The sequence below is a fragment of the Pelophylax lessonae genome (genome assembly GCF_965119305.1).
Source record: "Pelophylax lessonae genome assembly, chromosome: 13".
NCBI classification, from domain to species: domain Eukaryota; kingdom Metazoa; phylum Chordata; class Amphibia; order Anura; family Ranidae; genus Pelophylax; species Pelophylax lessonae.
In genome coordinates, this window is record NC_138780.1 from 113,426,102 (window position 1) to 113,446,779 (window position 20,678).

Consider the following 20,678-nt stretch of genomic DNA (forward strand, 5'->3'; position numbering starts at 1 on the left):
TCTATGAATGGAGTGGGCGGAAAGAGTGACCATAGTTGGTACTCTTGACAAGTCCCTGTGACAGGTCGCTCAACTCATATTAACCACTGCAGCACCAAGAAGATTACAGCTGTGGGGATGGGAGTGGGAGGTGGGGGTCAAAAGGCTTTGGATTTCAGCTAAAACCACAGCCAGCAGGCTTTAATTAGTATGTGTATGTAATTAAAGTTGACAGCACATGTTAAATCTGATTGTATAATCTTCTTTTATCTGGCCAAACAATTTACAATTTGATGATACCTCCCCCTTCATATTTATCAAAACTCTATAGTAAAGGACCTACCTAACCAATCCATCCAACTTGTATCCACTTAGTCAAGTGCTTGTACCACATAAGAGGAGATTGTACAACAGCCACATCTGAGAGGGCCTGCTTGGTTAGCTAATAATTTAATGGCTTGCTTAGGTTGCCATTATACTGTAGTTCGTAAAGCTAAATGTGATTGCATATGGCTGCATGGCCAGTGTTCAGTGCACTAATATAGTTTGTATATCTATGTACTCTTTGGCGTAGCAATGTACTCACTGTCGTAGCAATGTACTCACTGTCGTAGCAATGTACTCACTGTCATAGCAATGTACTCACTGTCGTAGCAATGTACTCACTATCGTAGCAAGGTACTCACTGTCGTAGCAATGTACTCACTGTCGTAGCAATGTACTCTTTGTCGTAGCAATGTACTCACTGTCGTAGCAATGTACTCACTGTCGTAGCAATGTACTCTTTGTCGTAGCAATGTACTCACTGTCGTAGCAATGTACTCACTGTCATAGCAATGTACTCTTTGTCATAGCAATGTACTCTTTCTCATAGCAATGTACTCACTGTCGTAGCAATGTACTCACTGTCATAGCAATGTACTCACTGTCGTAGCAATGTACTCACTATCGTAGCAATGTACTCACTATCGTAGCAATGTACTCACTGTCGTAGCAATGTACTCACTATCGTAGCAATGTACTCACTGTCGTAGCAATGTACTCTTTGTCGTAGCAATGTACTCTTTGTCATAGCAATGTACTCACTGTCGTAGCAATGTACTCTTTGGCGTAGCAATGTACTCAATGTCGTAGCAATGTACTCACTGTCATAGCAATGTACTCACTGTCGTAGCAATGTACTCACTATCGTAGCAATGTACTCACTGTCGTAGCAATGTACTCTTTGTCGTAGCAATGTACTCACTGTCATAGCAATGTACTCTTTGTCATAGCAATGTACTCACTGTTGTAGCAATGTACTCTTTGGCGTAGCAATGTACTCACTGTCGTAGCAATGTACTCACTGTCATAGCAATGTACTCACTGTCGTAGAAATGTACTCACTATCGTAGCAATGTACTCACTGTCGTAGCAATGCACTCTTTGTCGTAGCAATGTACTCACTGTCGTAGTAATGTACTCACTGTCGTAGCAATGTACTCACTGTCATAGCAATGTACTCTTTGTCATAGCAATGTACTCACTGTTGTAGCAATGTACTCTTTGGCGTAGCAATGTACTCAATGTTGTAGCAGTGTACTCACTGTCATAGCAATGTACTCACTGTCGTAGCAATGTACTCACTATCGTAGCAATGTACTCACTGTCGTAGCAATGTACTCTTTGTTGTAGCAATGTACTCACTGTCATAGCAATGTACTCTTTGTCGTAGCAATGTACTCACTGTCGTAGCAATGTACTCACTGTCGTAGCAATGTACTCACTATCGTAGCAATGTACTCACTGTCGTAGCAATGTACTCTTTGTTGTAGCAATGTACTCACTGTCATAGCAATGTACTCTTTGTCGTAGCAATGTACTCACTATCGTAGCAATGTACTCACTGTCGTAGCAATGTACTCTTTGTTGTAGCAATGTACTCACTGTCATAGCAATGTACTCTTTGTCGTAGCAATGTACTCACTGTTATACCAATGTACTCACTGTCGTAGCAATGTACTCACTGTCATAGCAATGTACTCACTGTCATAGCAATGTACTCAGTGTCGTCAGTGGTCTATTTAGGTTTTGTGCTGCCCTAGGCCTGACTAAACTTGGGCACCCCCTAATTTAAATAGGACGCACCCCTTCCTGTAAAGACCACACCCTTTCCTGTTTATGACCCACCCTGTCATCTGTAAACCACAGACCACAACCACAATCTATCAGTGCCCATCAGTGCAGTCTTATCAGTTCCCATCAGTGCCCATCAGTGCAGCCTTATCAGTGCTCATCAGTGCAGCCTTATTACTGCCCATCAATGCAGCCTTATTAGTGCAGCATATTAGTGCGGCCTCATCAGTACAGCCCCACCAGTGGCCACCAGTGCAGCCTATCAGTGCTCATCAGTGCATCATATTAGTGCTGCCATATCAGTGCAGCCCTACCAGTGCAGCTTATTAGTGCCACCTCATCAGTGGCCATCAGTGCAGCCTATAACTGCCCGTCAGTGCAACATATCAGTGACCATCAGGACAGCATGGGCCAGCTGTATTAAGTGTGATCGGCGGCCTGCGGTCTGTCCGAATGTCCTCACTGGCCGGTATTATCATACCAACAGGTAGCAGTGTGACCGCTTTATGGGGCTGCCAGACTGACTTGCCTCCTAGAACCTGCCCTCCAGCCCAATTCGCCCCATAGGACTGGCACTATACTAAAAGTGTAGCGCAAGCTGGCGGGAACACTTTTTGTGCGGGAGGGGGGAGAAGGCTGTTTTTTTTTTTGTGTGGGGTGCAGCTTTTTTGCTGCCCCCCTGCAAAGTGATGCCCTAGGCCTGGGCCTTGTTGGCCTAGGCCAAGATACAACACTGACTGTCATAGCAATGTACTCTTTGTTGTAGCAATGTACTCACTGTCGTAGCAATGTACTCACTGTCGTAGCAATGTAATTACTGTCGTAGCAATGTACTCACCGTCCTAGCAATAGCAATGTACTCACCGTCATAGCAATGTACTCACCGTCATAGCAATGTACTCACTGTCATAGCAATGTACTCACTGTCGTAGCAATGTACTCACTGTCGTAGCAATGTACTCACCGTCATAGCAATGTACTCATCGTCATAGCAATGTACTCACTGTCATAGCAATGTACTCGCTGTTATAGCAACGTACTCACTGTCGTAGCAATGTACTCACTATCATAGCAATGTACTCACTTTCGTAGCAATGTACTCTTTGTCGTAGCAATGTACTCACTGTCGTAGCAATGTACTCACTGTTGTAGCAATGTACTCTTTGTCGTAGCAATGTACTCACTGTGGTAGCAATGTACTCACTGTTGTAGCAATGTACTCTTTGTCATAGCAGTGTACTCACTGTCGTAGCAATGTACTCGCTTAAAAATGTCATGTTCATTATCTAATCTAGGCCGCAGCACATCTGTTTTGTCTTATTTAGTCTTATTTAAAATCACTGAAGGGTACAGGATCTGTTTTCTGCTGGTACATTTGCAGTTTCCAAAGTTACGTGGACATTTTTACCCTGCAGCTAAAATAACTTTGAAGTGAAATTCATGTAAAATGCAGTAGACTGGCACATGATTTATAAAGCTTTTAAATGCACACCTGTACTGTTGTTGCACGAGGGCAAGCAGCATACCTCCCAACTGTCCCTGATTTCGAGGGACTGTCCCTGATTTGGAACAAAGTCCCTCTGTCCCTCTTTCCTCCTCATTTGTCCCTCATTTTGGTCTGATCTATATAGTTGTATATGAAATGCTCTATTTATATTTCAAAAAGTGTTTGCCAGTGTTAAACCTTCTAATTTCTAAATTGCTGCATTTGTAAATTTTAAAAGCCAATTTAAAGGAATAGTAGTGGTAAAAAATAAAAGCACTTGTGGGTATAACTAACCTTTTTTTTGTAAAATTCTCCCTTAAGGGGGCATGGCAGGGGGTGTGTCCTACGCCTACATACCTTTGCTAATAGGTGTACCTCATACCCATCTCAAAAAGTTGGGCGGTATGGGCAAGGCCTGGTGCCCCTTGCTGCTGACACTCTTACCTCCAGCTTGGTGACCATCAGAGTCTATCTGGTGGTGGATTGCTCAAGCAAGGCCACTGATAAGGGGGTATCACCAGCCCTCTTGTCCCTGCTGTGCAGCTATTTAAAATAAAACTTCTCCAGGCCCCTTGTGTTTAGTGGGGGCTGGGGGACAGGAAGCCAACTATTTAATCACTTTTGGGTTTAGGTGGATTGATCCGCAGCAGCGCTCTCAGCCGGCCCAGGTGTATTGATATAGAAGAGGCTGGATTTCAATGTAATTGAGGAGAGTGCTGCTGCAGATCAATCCGCCTAAACCCAAAAGTGATTTAATAGTCCACTTTCTGTCTCACGGCCCCCACTGAAGAGAATCCACCTGCAGGAGAAGCACTGCACCTGGTCCCAAGGTAGAAGAAGTTGTCCAGACCAGGTGCTGGGGGAGACCAGCAATACTGCATTTGAACTCTTGTTTAATATCCAGCACGTTTGCAGTGACACATCTGAGGGGCAATATTGCTGTAGATTAGGGTACGCTAGTGGTGCCCTCTGAAGAGTGATCCCCGGTGGATGTCTTTTCAGAGGATGTTTGACAGGCAGCAAGGAAGCATTATATTGCCTTCTCATGACCTGATTTAATCTCTAAAAACCTGCACCACCTGCATTTGGTGTACATGGTTGTGAGGCACCCCCATTCAGTGGAGTGGGTTGCAATTGGCAACTGAGCATGATGGGGGGGGAGATTTTTGTATAACTCCATTTCCTGCCTTTGCCGTTACCCCTTCTAACCACTGTACTCTATACATTACATATCCCAGACTCCTGCATTCTATGCATTACCCACTCCTGACCCCTGAACTATGTACATTACCCACGCTTGACCTCTGCACTGGGTGTACTAAACATTCCTGACCCCTGCACTATGTTCGTACCCCTAACTCCTGCAAACTGTATGGTACATACTCCTGAAACTACACTGTGTGAGTTACATAGTCCTGACCCCTGCACTTTGTACATTACGTATTTTTGACACCTGCATCATATATAGACATATACCTGATACCTACCCTCCCACTGTTAGTGCAGTTTTGCCACACCCACATTTCTCCAAGGCACACAGTCCACGCTGCCTCCTTCTTCTCTGTTTGCTGCTTGCGGACTAGGGGGAGGGATGGGCGGGTTTTGGCCGGGTTTCCGCCCCAGGCCCTGTCAGGTGGGGGGGGGGGCTTGTCAGGTAGGCTGTATGGAGCCCCATGATTTCTAACAGCTGCCCTGGGACCAAAGCTTAGTGGTGCAACCATTTTTATCACTTAACTCATGGCTTCACTTCAGGTACCGTACCATATACTCAAATACAGATTCTGGTTGATATCACTACCTTCCTTTAGAACAGCCTGTTTCATGTGACTCACCCTATACACTTACAACGACTTAGTGGTGCCCAATGCCCATGGTATCCAAACTGCAGTTCCTACCTCTTCTTATACACTAGACGAGGGTAGTAATCTTCAACACTAACTTTTCCATAGAGAATCAGGTACACCAGCTACTTGTCCCTTGCTAGTAGAAGACCACACAATGGTGCACACACCCTTAACACTAAAGAGTTCACTTATGCCAGTCATAGATGGTGTGGGTTGCAGGAAAGAAAATCACTTGATTCCCCCATCAACACTGACTGTTGATCCCTCACTATTCTGTTCTCCAAGCAGGGGGGCCGTCTCAGTCAAGAGAACACATAGTGATAATTGCCGCTGGCAATAATTTCATGAAAAATCCGACAGGCTTGTTGTACCCAAGTTGGGTACAATCAGCCTGCCCATACACGGTTCAAATTTCGGCTGATCCCTGCTGAACTGGACGAGATTCGGCCGGCTTCAGTCTTCATCTCAGCTTTACACACAATTACAGAATGTCCAGTCAGGAATTGTGTATAAAGTCAAAATAATTGGTAAAAAGCAAAAGTGTAATTTTTCCATTACTAAGCAACATTCATTTACATGTTTGAGGATCTGGGATGCAGAGGGCAATAAAGGGGGCCCCACGATATCACAATATCTTAAAATGCCCAACATCATACAGTAATTTCATCATCAATCATAACATCTAGCAATGCAGACCCAGATCAATAATGATGAATCATGCCCATTGAAAGAAAACAATCTTGCCAACCACCATTATGATCTGCTCCTATTGCTTACTCATGTCTATATTTGATTGATGACATCACTCCTTTTATTGTTTCCTTTTATTGGTAGGGCCCCAAGAGATGTTATTCGGGATGAATAAGCAGCAAGAGTGGATCGTGTTGGCGGATTTCTTTCTTTCTGTGGGCATTGTTTATCATGAATCTACATTGCTGGATGACGTGACTGAGAACTAATTTACATCTTAGGACTTTTTTTTTTTTTTTAAATGAGTGAATACTATGAATGAGTATGACCTTACTCATTCACATAACGAGGCAATTTAAATTGAAATTTTTTCTTTCTAAATGTTGCTGTTAAAGGGTTGTATACATAGTATAGAGATTTACCTTTCACAGGTAGGTTCAGGGCATCCCCTAATTGTAACGGAAATTTGTATTTTTATTTTTACACTTAAAGATTTATTAACCACTTCAGCCTCGAAAGGGTTTTACCCCCTTAATGACCAGGCCATTTTTTGCGATATGGCACTCCGTTGCTTTAACTGACAATTGCGCGGTCCTGCACCGCTGTACCCAAATAAAATTGATGTTCTTTTTTCCCCACAAATAGAGCTTTCTTTTGGTGGTATTTGATCACCTTTGCGGGGTTTTTTTTGTTTTTTTTTGCAGTTTAAACCAAAAAAGAACCACAATTTTGAAAAAAAAAAATATATATATATTTTTTACTTAAACATAAAGCATTCCCAATACATTTAAAAAAAAAAAATCAAATTTTTTCATCAATTTAGGCCAATATGTTTTCTGCTACATATTTTTGGTAAAAAGAATCCTAATCGGTGTATATTGATTGGTAGGCGCAAAAGTTAGTAATAAAATGTGTTTTGTCGTGTTTTTTGATTTTCCCTTCTTTTTCTTTCTTTCCCCTTTTATAAAACAATTATATTTTCGAGCCTTATCTGCTATAATCTGTTACAATCGTTTCCCACAATTACATCGTTTTTGGTCCGCTCATCTCGGTTGTCCCTGTGTGCTGGCGTTCACCATGCCTCAGCCCCGGGTCAGGCTTCCCCTGGATCACCTTGGGTCCTCCTATTCCAACATGGATTGCTCTTCGATTTTGGACACTCACAAATTTACAAATGCTCCTGACGAGTGGACAGAGATCCACGAAACGCGTAGAGCAGACACATATTCAGATAATTCGATTCAAGGCTTCTCAAACAGGAGCCGAAAATCATCTATACAATATTATCCAATTTTCATTCAATGTTTTTTCTAGTCCTTGATTACAACTGTCCTAATGCATTGTATTTGTCATCCATGTATTCATTTCTATTTATGACCCATTGTATGGATTAATGTCTTTTATTATCAATTAGACTTACTTTGTTAGAGTTTTTATTGATCAACTAGATATTCGATTTTGTGGCAGCTCTCCATTGGTCCCCCTTTTGGGTTTATATAAAGTTTTGTTTTTTGCATCATGTATAATTGGTACCTACGGAGTAATTGCTTTCACATTAAAATCGTGTATTTACCAATGAAAATTCGACATTTTATTTCTATATTTACATGTAATACATAGATATGCTATATATATTTTTGTTTATTTATCTCAATTTATAAACAGTGTTTAGCCCCGGTGTCTAGCCGTACTCATCTAAAGTCCCACTTGCCCCCCCTATTTTGTTTTATATGTTTAGGGATGGAGATTAGCTAGACACTCTATCAAGAACATACAGTGGCAGATCTACTTCCTTTGTTCTTTCCCCTCTTATGTTTTGATGCATAGCCTCTCTGACATATGGTTTTTGATTCATGTTTCGAATTATGGGTGCATATATTTGTGTATTTGAGAGACATGCATCGTTACACGGAAGTGTTTTACATATTTGTTACATTGGGCACTTACTTTTATGGGGATTTTTGTATATGCACATTAGGGTGACGGTGGTATATATATATATATATATATATATATATATATATATATATACTTTGTATCACAATATTTTTTTCTCTTTTTTTAATTTTCCTTGGTTTATATTGTGTTTTTTTGTTTATTGTACAAAGTATATGTATTGTATCCTTTGTGTTTAATGAGTGGCCTTGCTTGGCTGTGGAGCTGTGAGAATGGTGTCATTATGACTTTATGGACCCCGCCTGCAGCTTCACAGCTATAAGCCAGTGCAATACCCAGTAGTAATCAGCAATGACTAAGCACAGATGTGTGAAACGCGTCTGCTGAATTGTTTTCTGAGCTGTGATTGCGTGTCATGTCCTCTTTTCTGATGGATTTAGAAATAAATATTAAGATTTTATGCTGGATGTGCCGCTACCTTTGCTCTTCTTTGCCTCTACTCCACAATCACGGTCCCTGGCAGGCACCCGGCGTTCTACAGACAGTTCTATCTGGTTCCCCCTACAGTGGTGGAACTTTTGATAGTCTGACTTTAGTGGTGCAAACCTTTTTGTTGCCTCCTTGCTGTAGTACTTGTAAGAGCTGTCACTCCCGCACATGTCCTCCCGAGCACTGCATAGCTGGACACAGGCATCTAAATTCCCTCTCCTGCATCAAGCTTTCGCACCCATCTGCCTCTCCAGAGAACCTCTGGACTTATCACTAGTGTTGTGTACCACCACCAGGAGCTGATAGGGGAACCTATCCTGTCAGGGAACCTCTCCTACCGCTCCGCTCCCTCTCTACAGGCACCCTGCAGCCCCATTGTTGTCTTCTCTTGGGCTTCCTTTAAATCCCTGGCACATGGGGATGCCCAAGGGCCAGCCACCAGGAGAGCAAAATAAAAAACAAGAGTAGCCAAAAGAAACAGCCAGAGAGAGAGAACACCTTGGTTCTGTGCGATCAGGAGTGCTGCACTGACAGGAAGTAGCAGGGGGAGAACACAGCTTGCACCTTCACCTGGTTTGCTCACATAACTCCTATCAGCCCCGGCACCCCTCTCAATGCACATGCCCTCCCTGCCCCCCCCAGTTTCGGTCCTGCTCCTCCTCACTACTGTATTTACAGCATTCTAGTAATGGTGTTTATTTTAGAACTGTTTTTAATCTGAGTATTGGCACAAGTGTTCCATCATTTTGGAGCACGCGATTGGACAATTATAGAAACTATCACATAGCACTTTTAGGCTAGGTTCACACTAACGCTCGTTGGGAATGTATGCACAATCATGCTTTCTCCTGCCATGGAAGAGAAATGTTGCTCTGTAGCAGAGGCATGGGTCGCTATTAATTCCTTATGGACCCCCACGCCCCGGTAAAATGTCTGCGTTTTCACATATCCATCCTGTTGTATCCTGTTGATGCTCAACATACAGGAATAAAGGATTTTACTTCATTCAAGTGTTGTGGGGGAGTACGGACAATTTCTTCTATATATCTGCATTTTCACATATGCAAAAATGCATTGTGCTGCAGCACCGTGCGATTCTGTAAGAAGCAATTTTTTTAAAAAAAAGGGTCTAGGACTTTTTTCTTTGCATTTCTGGGGGTAGGGAAGCCCACTAAAATGAATAAGCTGTCCTACACACAGAACACGGGTCGCACGGATCTGAACAGAGTCTTAGGCCCCTTTCACACATATGGTCTGTTCAGTTCATCAGTTCAGTCACGTCAAAATGTATCAGTTTTTCATCTATTTTTGCATCCGTTTTTTCAAAACATCCACTACCAATGCAAAAACAAATGAAGAACGGATGAAAAACGGACCGTTTGTCCGTTTACATCCGTTTTTCATCCGATCCGTTTTTTGGACGGACGAAAAATAGGGCATTCATCCGTTCCAAAAAACGGACATTGACAGCAGCGGATGAAAACGGATGTTAACGGATGATCATCCGTTGTCATCCGTTTTTACATAGAGATGCATTGATGTCCGTTTTTCATCCGTCAACGGATGGATGAAAAACGGACAAACGGACCGTATGTGTGAAAGGGGCCTTAATCTAATTTAGTGCAGCTGGTACAACATCACATAGAACTTCTAACATTGTCAATTAGGTGCATAGGAAAAGGTGCCAATTATTACACCACAAAATAAACATATTTCCCTTTGTCAATTCCCCTAATTTTGTTTGGATGCCCTTGGAATGTATACAGGTGATTTTAACATAAAGTTCAGTTGAACTTTGTAAAACTGTATACATTGATTAATTGAAGCGGAGTTTGGGGGTCAAATTTCGATAAAAATACCCCCGGGACAGTCGGGGCTAGTACATTCCACAATGGATAGCCTCTGAACTGTCCCGGGTCGCACTAACCTGTAAGAAGAAATACTTACCTTGAAAAGCAGCTGAAGCCAGCGCATCCTCTTCTGCGGCCTCTTCGGTGATGTTGGAGTCCCACAATGCACTGCACCAGCCCCGCTCGTCACTTCTGGTGCAAGCACGGCATCCCTGCACAGCTTCTGGGCATGCCCAGAAGCTGTTTAGCAGGGAATGCCGCGCCTTCACCGGAAGTGACAAGCGGGACCGGTGCAGGTGCATTGATTCCTGGGAGCGATGACGTTCAGCTCCTAGGAGTCATTGCAAACCGGAAGTGACGGCACGGGCCACGGCCGCAGAGGGAGGAAGTGGAAGGAAGGTGAGTATATTTTCTTCAATATCAAGGTAAGTGACCAATAAAAAATTGGGAGCATCCATTTCTTTTTCAGGTGGCCCTCAGCAAGCGGATGGCCCAAAATCGATTTTTTCGATTTTGAGGCCGGAACAACTCCGCTTTAAGGGAAAAAATGAGCAGGATAGCCTAGTTAATATTTTTGAAGAGATACTGTAAAAATTTGTTTCAAGCGTATATTTTATTTCTTTTTCTTTGCTAAACAATGATGTAAACAGTAGGTATATGGAATATTACATAAATGTACTAAAATACATAATTAGGTAAAACAAAAGACTGTGGTTTCTCAAAGTGACATTAGGCATGGTGGTACACATAATCAAAATTTGGTCCCTAAAATTCCACTACTGCCCACTTGCAATCATAAAAAAATCATACACTACAAAACAATCCACATGATTAGCTTAACATTTGTAAGAGCTCTCCTGTAATTGATATGAAGAGGAGCATTGCGCCTGCATTAACATGTGCTACACCAAAAGATTCTTCCACTATCACTGAAACAAGCAAAAGCCCGTTACATTCACAGTGCACTTTTCTTTGAAACCACTTTAGAGGATTAAAAATAAAAATAGCCAATTAGAGTAAAGCACTTCAATGAACATCAAGTTAATTACGATACATTGTTGGGTACATTAAAGGATTTTCAGTGTTGGAAGAAATGTTTGTGGGAGGTTTGAATAAAAAAAAGAGATACAGACACTTGTAATATGTTTGAAGTAAATTAAAATACAATTGATGGCAAATACAGTTTTTTAGGTAACCATTATATTCAATTTTTAGGAAAATTTACAGGCCTTTAAGTTGGTGTTGTATATTTGTATTTATTTGTAATATAAAATCTTTATTTTATAACTAAACATGTAATGAATCCAGAAAGCAAAGCACTAGCTGCATAACTGATGAGTCCAGAAGGGTCACTGTTTGGCATGAGAGAGAGAGGGGGCATCCCTCCTTTGAGTCATTTAGCTGTGTGCAATCAAATCTATCCTGCTGCTTACTGTATATTACAACAGTGACAAAAGTTTATAAATCAGCGCAAACTATTAAATAATATTATGTGCGACACAGCAGCTATACCAACTGTGCTTACCACTGCAAAGTCAAAGAATTATAATATAAAATAAGGTACAGCGCTATTGAAGACTTAAGCCTCGTACACATGCAACGATTATCGGCCGACCGATCGTCCGACTTTTGTCCAAGTTGTGTTTTGTTGGTTGGAATGTGCCTAGACTGCACACAAATTTTCTCGGCCAACAAAATTCTACTTCAGAAGTGATGTCATGTGTTGGTTAGTTTTCTTTGTGTTTTTTCTTCACTGAGCATGCCCAGACTTGCTCATCAGATTTTTCCCTGCCGAAATCTGTACTGACTGCACGAAAATCGGCCGTTATGTTGACGGCCAACAAAAATTTTATAGCCTGCACACCAGATTTCTTTCGGCTGAAAAGTTGGAGTTGGTTGTCGGAAGCATCATACTAACAAGCCGAAAATTGAAGATCTGTGTGTTACCTCTCCACTCCTTCTGAAGAAGTCGAGCATGCTATGACCGATGGCGCAACGCGTATAGGGGGCAGAGGCTTCCAGACCAACCAGGAAGTCGGCAGCCAGCTCCGTGCAAGCGGAGACAAGCACCTATAGTTTGCACTGCTTTTAGTGCTATACCATGTAAGTTCTTATTATGCTAATTCCTAATTTATTTATTTTAAAACGGAGAGCATTAGATCCCTTTGCCTCTCTCTTTTTAATGCAAAACGGGATACACGCTGAGAGTGATGCTGTGAGCAACATAAGCCATTATCATATCCAAGCCATTGAGCAGCCCCTATTGAAAACGGGCTTGAGGAGAGAGACCTTTAACCCTTAAGAGGAACTGCTCGTTTGACCTAGTGGTAACACACAGGTCATAGTTTCAGGTGAGAGACCATCTTTTGGGTGGTGGTGGCGGAAGCACTGGTCAAGCACCTTCTACTTGTTTTTTGCACAAGGGGTAAAGAAGTTTTATGGACTTTGAAAATTTGGATATTGTTTTGCACGTCATGAATTTATTATACTTCATGTGATTTATTTTGGCACTTTATTTTTTGTCTCAAGCACCTTATGTTGTCAATTTGCACTAGTTTTTGCACTTTTGTATACTGAGTCACTTTTTATATTTTTAAAGCACTTTAGCCAGCTAGCATATACTGACATTTGATGCTTAGTCTTCAATAGCGCTGTACCTTATTTTATATTGTATATTACAACAGTAAACATTTTTTAACCTATAGAAAGTAGCTAATTTGATTGGAGATTGCTGCTAGTTGCAAGCAAAAAGTATGACATAAGCATATGCCATCTCCCCAGATTCATGGCTGGGCTTACTCTAAATCGATTGTTGTGTTGTGAATAATTTCTGGAAGGCACAGTCTTATTTATTTCTCATTTGATTTTACAAGCTTGTTCTCTAGGCTTAGATGTATAAATTAAACCAACAACTCAGTTCCAGTTGCTTCTGTTCTTTCATTTCTATCCACACAAGTCAATATAACATTATGCAGTGCCTTATGAAGTCTTGAGCTGTAACCTCACTTTGTACTCTTGATTAGTTACGCTATCTACAAGCTCATGGCTGGTAGTACTGAAGAGACCATTGCGCAGGATGAATAACATGCCCTTAGTGTTAAATAAAGTCTTTTTCTAAACACAAGATTGTATTAGATGAAGCTTCAATTTTGATGGCAGCTGTTATTTCAATTATACTTCAATTGAAAACTGCTGGAATAAATAAGAGCCTCATCCATCCTCCCCGACATATGACCTAATCTAATCTAGAGTTGCATTAAACTACTCCTGCGTGTCTATTCTGGACTATGTCCATGCCCTTTAACAGAAGACAGATTTATGACTTATATAATGGCACATGACTGCTGAGAAGCATAAGTTCATTAAGACTAATTAGTAAAACCCATACCTTGCCCAAAAATGACACAGAGGCTGGGAATAAGGGCAATCCCACAGCTTTTTTTTGAACTTTTTAAAATGTAACAAACAACCAATTTCTGTCACAGTTATACAGTGAGCACTTGTAAACCATAAACTGACAGTCCAAGAGGCTTGTCCTTACCATCAGTGCCAGACAGGCATTAAAATAATCACAGAATTTGACTTCAAAGCATAGCCTATTAAAGCAGCGTCCATTGCTGGCAAGGTAAAAACTGCCAATAAAGCTGTGATTAAACATCACAGAGCAGGTGGGAGGGTGGGCTACTCTTCTTTAGGCTGAATCTTCTCAGTCTAGTGGGATGAGCCTATGTAAACATGAGAGATTTTGGATTTTCACCCTAAACACCCTTGCTCCATAAGGTCTAAATGAAGATCTGGAGGTCCATATGATTATTTTGTTTGTGACAAAATTCCACCCCCCACAAGCCCCATCATAGGGTACTACTCTGTCACACAACAATATAATCAGTATACGTTTCCTTTGTGTATTAAGACCTTCAGACCATGTGGGTATTTATTATTCCTAAACTCTTCTTTATTGCATATATTAAGTATATAATGTTTTATGCAATGATATTACAAAAAACATTTTACAAAATTTTAGTGTCCCAATTAATTGGATTTATTTAATTAATGTACCAATCTTATATATTTTTTATATGTCAATCCATTTTACGCCCATTGATCCCTCATGTTGTTATCACTGATAAGTTGTGATACATTACTCTTCCACTTTTTCTTTCTTCCACATGCCTTGAGAATCTTCCCTGATCTAACGAGCCCAGCTGCATCACAATTTGAGCTTGAACCCATTCATCCATCCATCCACCCATCCCGGATTACATCCATTCCTGTGACCCATCCTGCATTCACCCACATTAAGGCTGATGTCCATTGCATGTTATTCTGAGTCGCTCCACTGGAATTCAGACCCCCTAGGAGCACCGGTTTGTGAGCTTCTCCTACAGATCAAAGTACTTTAATTTAACACTTCCCTACAACATTGTTTTCTGTGCCTGAACTGTTGAGCGCAGAGAGATTTGTTTTTTTCCCATCACTCTGTAGTTTGACTGCAGAGGAAGACAAGGTATTGTAGTTTACTTTTCATGGCAAGATCACCTTACAGAAGCGAAATAGTATATGCCTATGTTATTAAAGAAAAATTATCTTCAGGACTGGCTGTTAAAAAAAAAACTGTAAGCAAAGAAGCTGGAAACTTGTTGGGATAAAAATAATTTCAACTGAAAATAGCATGTCATTCAGGGAGTCAATTTCATGAAATTTGTATTTCAAAAGTAGCAAACATTTCTTTGTAGTCGCTCCCACTGTACAGCAAGGCGTTCCATTAGTATGAGGGGATGAGAGATGCCGCACACCAATAGATCAACAGATGAAAAGAAATGTGAACGGTGTCAGCCTTGAGCTCCTTCTGAGCCCCGTCTCGGATGCATTTCACCCCACCCATCGGGGCTTAATAATAGAGATGCATCCCTATGATTAAGCCCCGATGGGCATGGTAAAATCCATCAGAGCCAAAGGCTGACGCTGTTCACATTTCTTTTCACCTGTTGAGCTAGTGGTGTGCGACGTCTTTCATCCTCTCATACATCCCTGATTTATGGATTAAGCATAAGATAGCCTGCACCCTTATATTTCTGCGAGACATCGGATCTACCAGAGCAACTTTAGGGGCGCAAGAAGTGGTATTGAGTATAAGGAGTTCATTTAGTCTAGGACGGGGTCTCCAAAGTACATCCTACGGCCACGTCTGGCCCGCTAGAACATTTTTCTGCTCCGCAGCTAGAGTCCTCAGACTCTTTGCAGGGACAGTCTCTGCTCAAGCTTTATCGAGTTGCGGAACCTGCGCTGCATACTCATCCCTCGCTTAGTATGCAGTGAAGATCCCACAACCTCTCCTGGCATCTCACTGTGTTGGTTACTATGACTGCTGGCGTCCTAGCAACCGATGAAGTACTTCAGTGCAGACCTGCTGCACTTCCCAGGCTCCCACCCCGCTGTTGAAATCAGCGTCCTTTAGCGTGCTTGTTTAAAAATGGGTCAGGAGCTGAGAGGTGCAGCAGGTCTGCACAGCCAGTCTAATCACTGTCATCACTGTCTAATCGGCAAGGCACAGTTTACTGCGGTAAAGTACACTGATGCACTGGCTCTGATAGGGACACAATTGTATGGGGGGTGGAGGGTAATGTCTCTGATGGGGACACAATGTAGGGCAAATATGAAAGGGGAGGGGGTTGTTGGCTCTATGGCTTTGATGGGGACACAGATATGCAGGGGGGGTTGTCTCTGATGGGGACAAAAAATATGCATGGGGGGGGGGGTGATGGCACACATGGGTGTAGGAAGGTTCTGATGGAGACACAAATATGTAGGGAGGGCTGTGATAGAGACAAAAATGTGGGGGGGGGTGAGCTCTAATGGGGACACCAATTTGTGGGGAGACTCTGATGAGTGATGGGAACACAAGACTGCGGAGAGACTGAAAGGGACACAAATGTGCAGAGAGACTCGGATGGGGACACAAATGTGTAGGGAGACGCTGAGAGGGACACAAATGTGTAGGGAAACTCTGATAGGGACACAAATGTATGGGGAGACTCTGATGGGCCAGGTTAAATTCTATCCTTTTCTGCTACTGTGGATTTATTTATAAATAATTTTTTCGGCCCACGAATATATGTAAAATATACAGTATACTATGTGGGCCTCAAAGTGAAAAGTTTGGAGACCTCTAGTCTAAGGGGTAAGAAATAGGGTGAAATAATGGCCCTAAATCCTTGCTCTTGCAGTATTCCTCCCCAATGTTCAATTTGTCACACAAAGCAACTACTCTTCCTTTGGCTACCTCTCCAAGACTATCACCTTCAATGCAGGACCAGTGGTCCTGCATTGTACGTGAGGGCATGGGCACACTAGCATCCTGGGAGCAGAGGACAGCAGAGAAGAGTGTCAGTTGTTAGAAGAAACAAGGTAAAAGTATTTTCTTATTTCTTTCCTCTAGTCTAACGAGCCGTTAACCATTGCTGTGGTGGTGAGTGAAATAGGAGAAAATACATAAAAGGAGTTGTCATTTTATAAGGTCTTTTTTTGCTGTCTTTATCCTTTCAGGGAGATTTCCTTTTGCTTTCTGTCCCAGTCACTCAACCAGAAATAAGAATTCCACTCTTAGTTGTTACCTGGCAATGTGTCTGCACTGGAAAATTTTCCCGCACCTCCTCTTCTTGTGACAATTTTCCACCACTATCTGTACTGGAGATCATGGTCACCAAGACAAATATAAAGGTTAATCTCTCTTTTCTTCCTTAGTTCTTTACTGTATCCAAAATAAATTACATTTTGCCTTTAAATGCACCTTCCTTGATAAGCCTTAGCAATATGTGTAAACAAAACTTTGATATCGCTGACATACCTGATAACTAATTACATCAGTATCCATAGGTGTGCATAGCCTATTGCATTAGGGTGTGCACCCTAAAGCTCAAACACATTTGTGTTCCTGCCGGCACAGTGAAATAGAAGTGCATAAACACTTATCTTATGACAGAACCAGTAAAAGGGAGATCTTTCATATCTTTGTGCTGGCACACAGAGCGATAATGCTAATGCGCATGGGGTGATTAGGGCGTGCCCAGGCACAGCCGCCACACACTGTGTGGAAGTCTATATCCGTATCAATGTAAAACAAATGTTCTATGAACAAAATGTTAAGTGTATCTCCATTAAAAGATTTTTTTTTTTAGTTTTGTATCAGATGGGGGGTGGTTTGATCTTCTGTCAGATTTTTACTGCTCTATAGGTCTGTCTATTGCAGAGATTTGGTTTGAGAAGGTTGTTACCAGGGCAGCAAATACTAAGGAACTTCCAACTTGGGACACAGAAAGCAATAAAAATACTTTTCTTCAGTAGCTTAGGGGAAGGGTAAGAACCTCTACTGACTTGAATTGCTGTCTGTGTCACTCTTCCAGATTTTCCCTTGCTTCCTGTTTGGCGACAATATTACAACCAAGACACGAAGTCAGAAAATATCCATAATGAAATCCTGTATGGCAGAAAAGAACTCTACAGAGTTTCTGCCTCTCCCCAATTCTATTACTAAAAAAAGGCTGCAGAAACCAAGAAAGCGGGAGTCACTTTGGTTGGCAGCCCGTGGAACCCAGCTTACCTTAGAGAGGTTGAGAAATCCCTCTCTCAGCTCCCTAGGCCCCTCTTACGTGTAAGTCACCCTGTGTCTGTTAGGGGCACAGGGTGGCCGAGATCATGATGGGCAACTACTTAATAAACACTGAGAATATGGTTTGGATTACTTCAAATGGGACAGTAATATTTATCAACAATATACCTGAAGAAATATATGAAGATTTAATCCCACTTCACACTGTGAGACCTTAAGCCTGTTGTAGACCATTGCCATGATGTCTGTAACTCCTAAATAATCATAGCATTGTTTAGAAGTGGATTCCATGTACTCCACCTAGGCTGATTTAAGTGCTAAGTTAATTAACATGTTAAAGATATCCTTGTCAGCTAAAGTAGTTGCTATAGGGGGATTAGCAACGAGTAAGCCCTACCTCGTTATCTAAACCATTGTGTGATGTTTTGGGTAAATATTTGGTTCATTGTTCATGTAGTGACTGACATACTTCTCAAGTGTATAAAAAGTTTGTATTCTTGTTCAATAAATAATTGTCAAATCAGAGTTTGCAGCGAAAACAAGTGCTGTCTAGTTCTTGGTTGCATTAGGCGTCAAAAATATCTGATATCTATGTTCAAGACTGAAGGAAGCTGTATACTGACGGAAGAACGCAAGCACATTGTGCGTCGTTTTTGTCATAGTAATAATTCAAAAATATTATAAGGTTTTAATAATGGAGATGCTGCAGTCATAACAGAAAAAATGTACAAAAATACAGCTGTCATATTATAAGCATGCCGGAGAAAAACGGTGGTTGAGGAATATACTGGGCCAAAATATATGACAAGTATATTTATGTATTTAAACTGGTAGCAGTCTATATGCAAATATAGTCTGCCTAGTGCGCCCCTACTTCAGACTGTAAAGGTGTTTTGGTATTTTTACAACTCCTCCCAGAAGCCAGCCAAAAAGTCTCCTCTATCACAGTTCAGACAAGTACCAAATCTAGTTTGTAGGCAGGTGCACAGTGCCAGGACAAGGTCTTTCAGTGCCCAGGGAAAAATGCCAAACTGTGCCCCCCTCCCCCATTCATGATGTGCAAGTTTAGGGAATCCTACACCCAGCAGTCACCCACTTGTTAAAATCACTGCCACTTTCCCTGTCAGCCTTGCAACAGAAGGAAGTTGCCCCCAATTCTACAGTAAACCATTGCACCCAGGGAAACTGAACCTCCCGCCCACCCCTTGTGCCGCTCTGCAGGTGCATACATGTTAATTGTATTCTACATGCAAAAGTAAAGTGAGAGTAAATTCCCAGGTATAATTTTTACCTATAGGTAAGCCTATATTTTTATGCGTCTCTTGCCACTTCCTTTCGTGCGTGTCACCCTGAGGTTGCGTTCTGATGGTTTGGGCTATCTGTTCAATGGGTGTGGTTTCCCTCCCTGGACCCGCATGATGTTCTGTCCATCTAATTAATATTGTGATATCATTAAATGTCTGCAATACTTACCTTCTTTTTTCTCTATATTCAATGTAGTATCACGACCATTGATCTAAGTTATTAACGCCCCTGAAGAAGCCATCCGGCGAAACATGTTGGGCGCCGCTCTAGTGGACGCGAATTGGAGTGTTCACTTTGAGTAGCCACATACATATCACCCCTATATGGTCATGCATACATTGTTGTATCTATCTATGTGATGTATTCTATCAATTATGTTCATTTTTTGACTTTGATTGTTTAGTTTTTGTTTTTTGTATTGTCTATATTATTCATCCAGCATATGCTAAGCGGATGATTTTTATATCCCAATGAATAAAGTTCTAATATTTTTAACTTTCTTGTGAATATTTAATGTTTACCGGTACCGGTAAAGTCCCACCTTTTTTGGTTCTTCCAAGCCCTCACTTATCTCGCCTAGGCGAGAGCTCTGTAATTTCAGAGATACATCTGATACAAGGCTTACCTATAGGTACTGTAAATATCTTCTAAACGTGCACCATTTAGGAGATATTTACTGCACATGCAGCTGGTGACCTCAGTGAGTCCTGTGCCATAAACAGCGGCTCCCGCGCACACCTGGAGTCCGCAAACCTGGAAGGAAGATGGGTGAAGATGGAAACCCTGTCAGCGGTAACAGCTTGTCGCTGGAAGGGCTTTGTTCTGAGTTAAGTTTCACATAATGTGCATACCTAGCACATTATAACTTTGCCGTTATTTGACAGGATGACCAAATTGGTAAAAGGATTGATTTATTTTTTTTTGACAGGTAAGCTAACTGGTATGTTTTCAGCTGTGATTTTAGCTGCCTAGAAATATTACCAATACCCTTTCCCTATGGACTGATGAACCTTTTCAGACTGAGTACTTTTGCAGGAGGAATAACATTGGAGCAGAGCTTGTTAATAAGTGTAGCAAACCAGGCACATGTCTGCTCCCCTCAATGATAATGAATCTGCCTACCTAGCACAGGAGTGTACATCTCCCAAGGAGTTTGTTGGCATATAAATTGCATTTCAGTGAGAACCTTTTTTGGCAGATCGGCAATTAGACAAAGTATAAGAAGGCAATATTTTCTTTTAGTTTTGGATAGTGTGGAGATAAATTAGAACACGCCAGCTTTTTATAGATTTCTCTGTCCCTGTAAGGGAGATGCTCCTTCTGTATTCCTGTCCTGTTTACCATTGTCACAGAGAATGAAAGATAATCCTAAAATTTGGGTTGTCCCAGAACAGTAAATTGAAATTGAAAAGTTG

General features: G+C 41.6%; 1 protein-coding gene across 2 annotated transcripts in view; it reads right to left on the reverse strand.

Annotated features, from left to right (window-relative positions):
* Positions 1–20,678, reverse strand: part of GPR176 (G protein-coupled receptor 176) — an 80,374-nt gene that overhangs the window by 11,433 nt on the left and 48,263 nt on the right. The window lies entirely within an intron of this gene.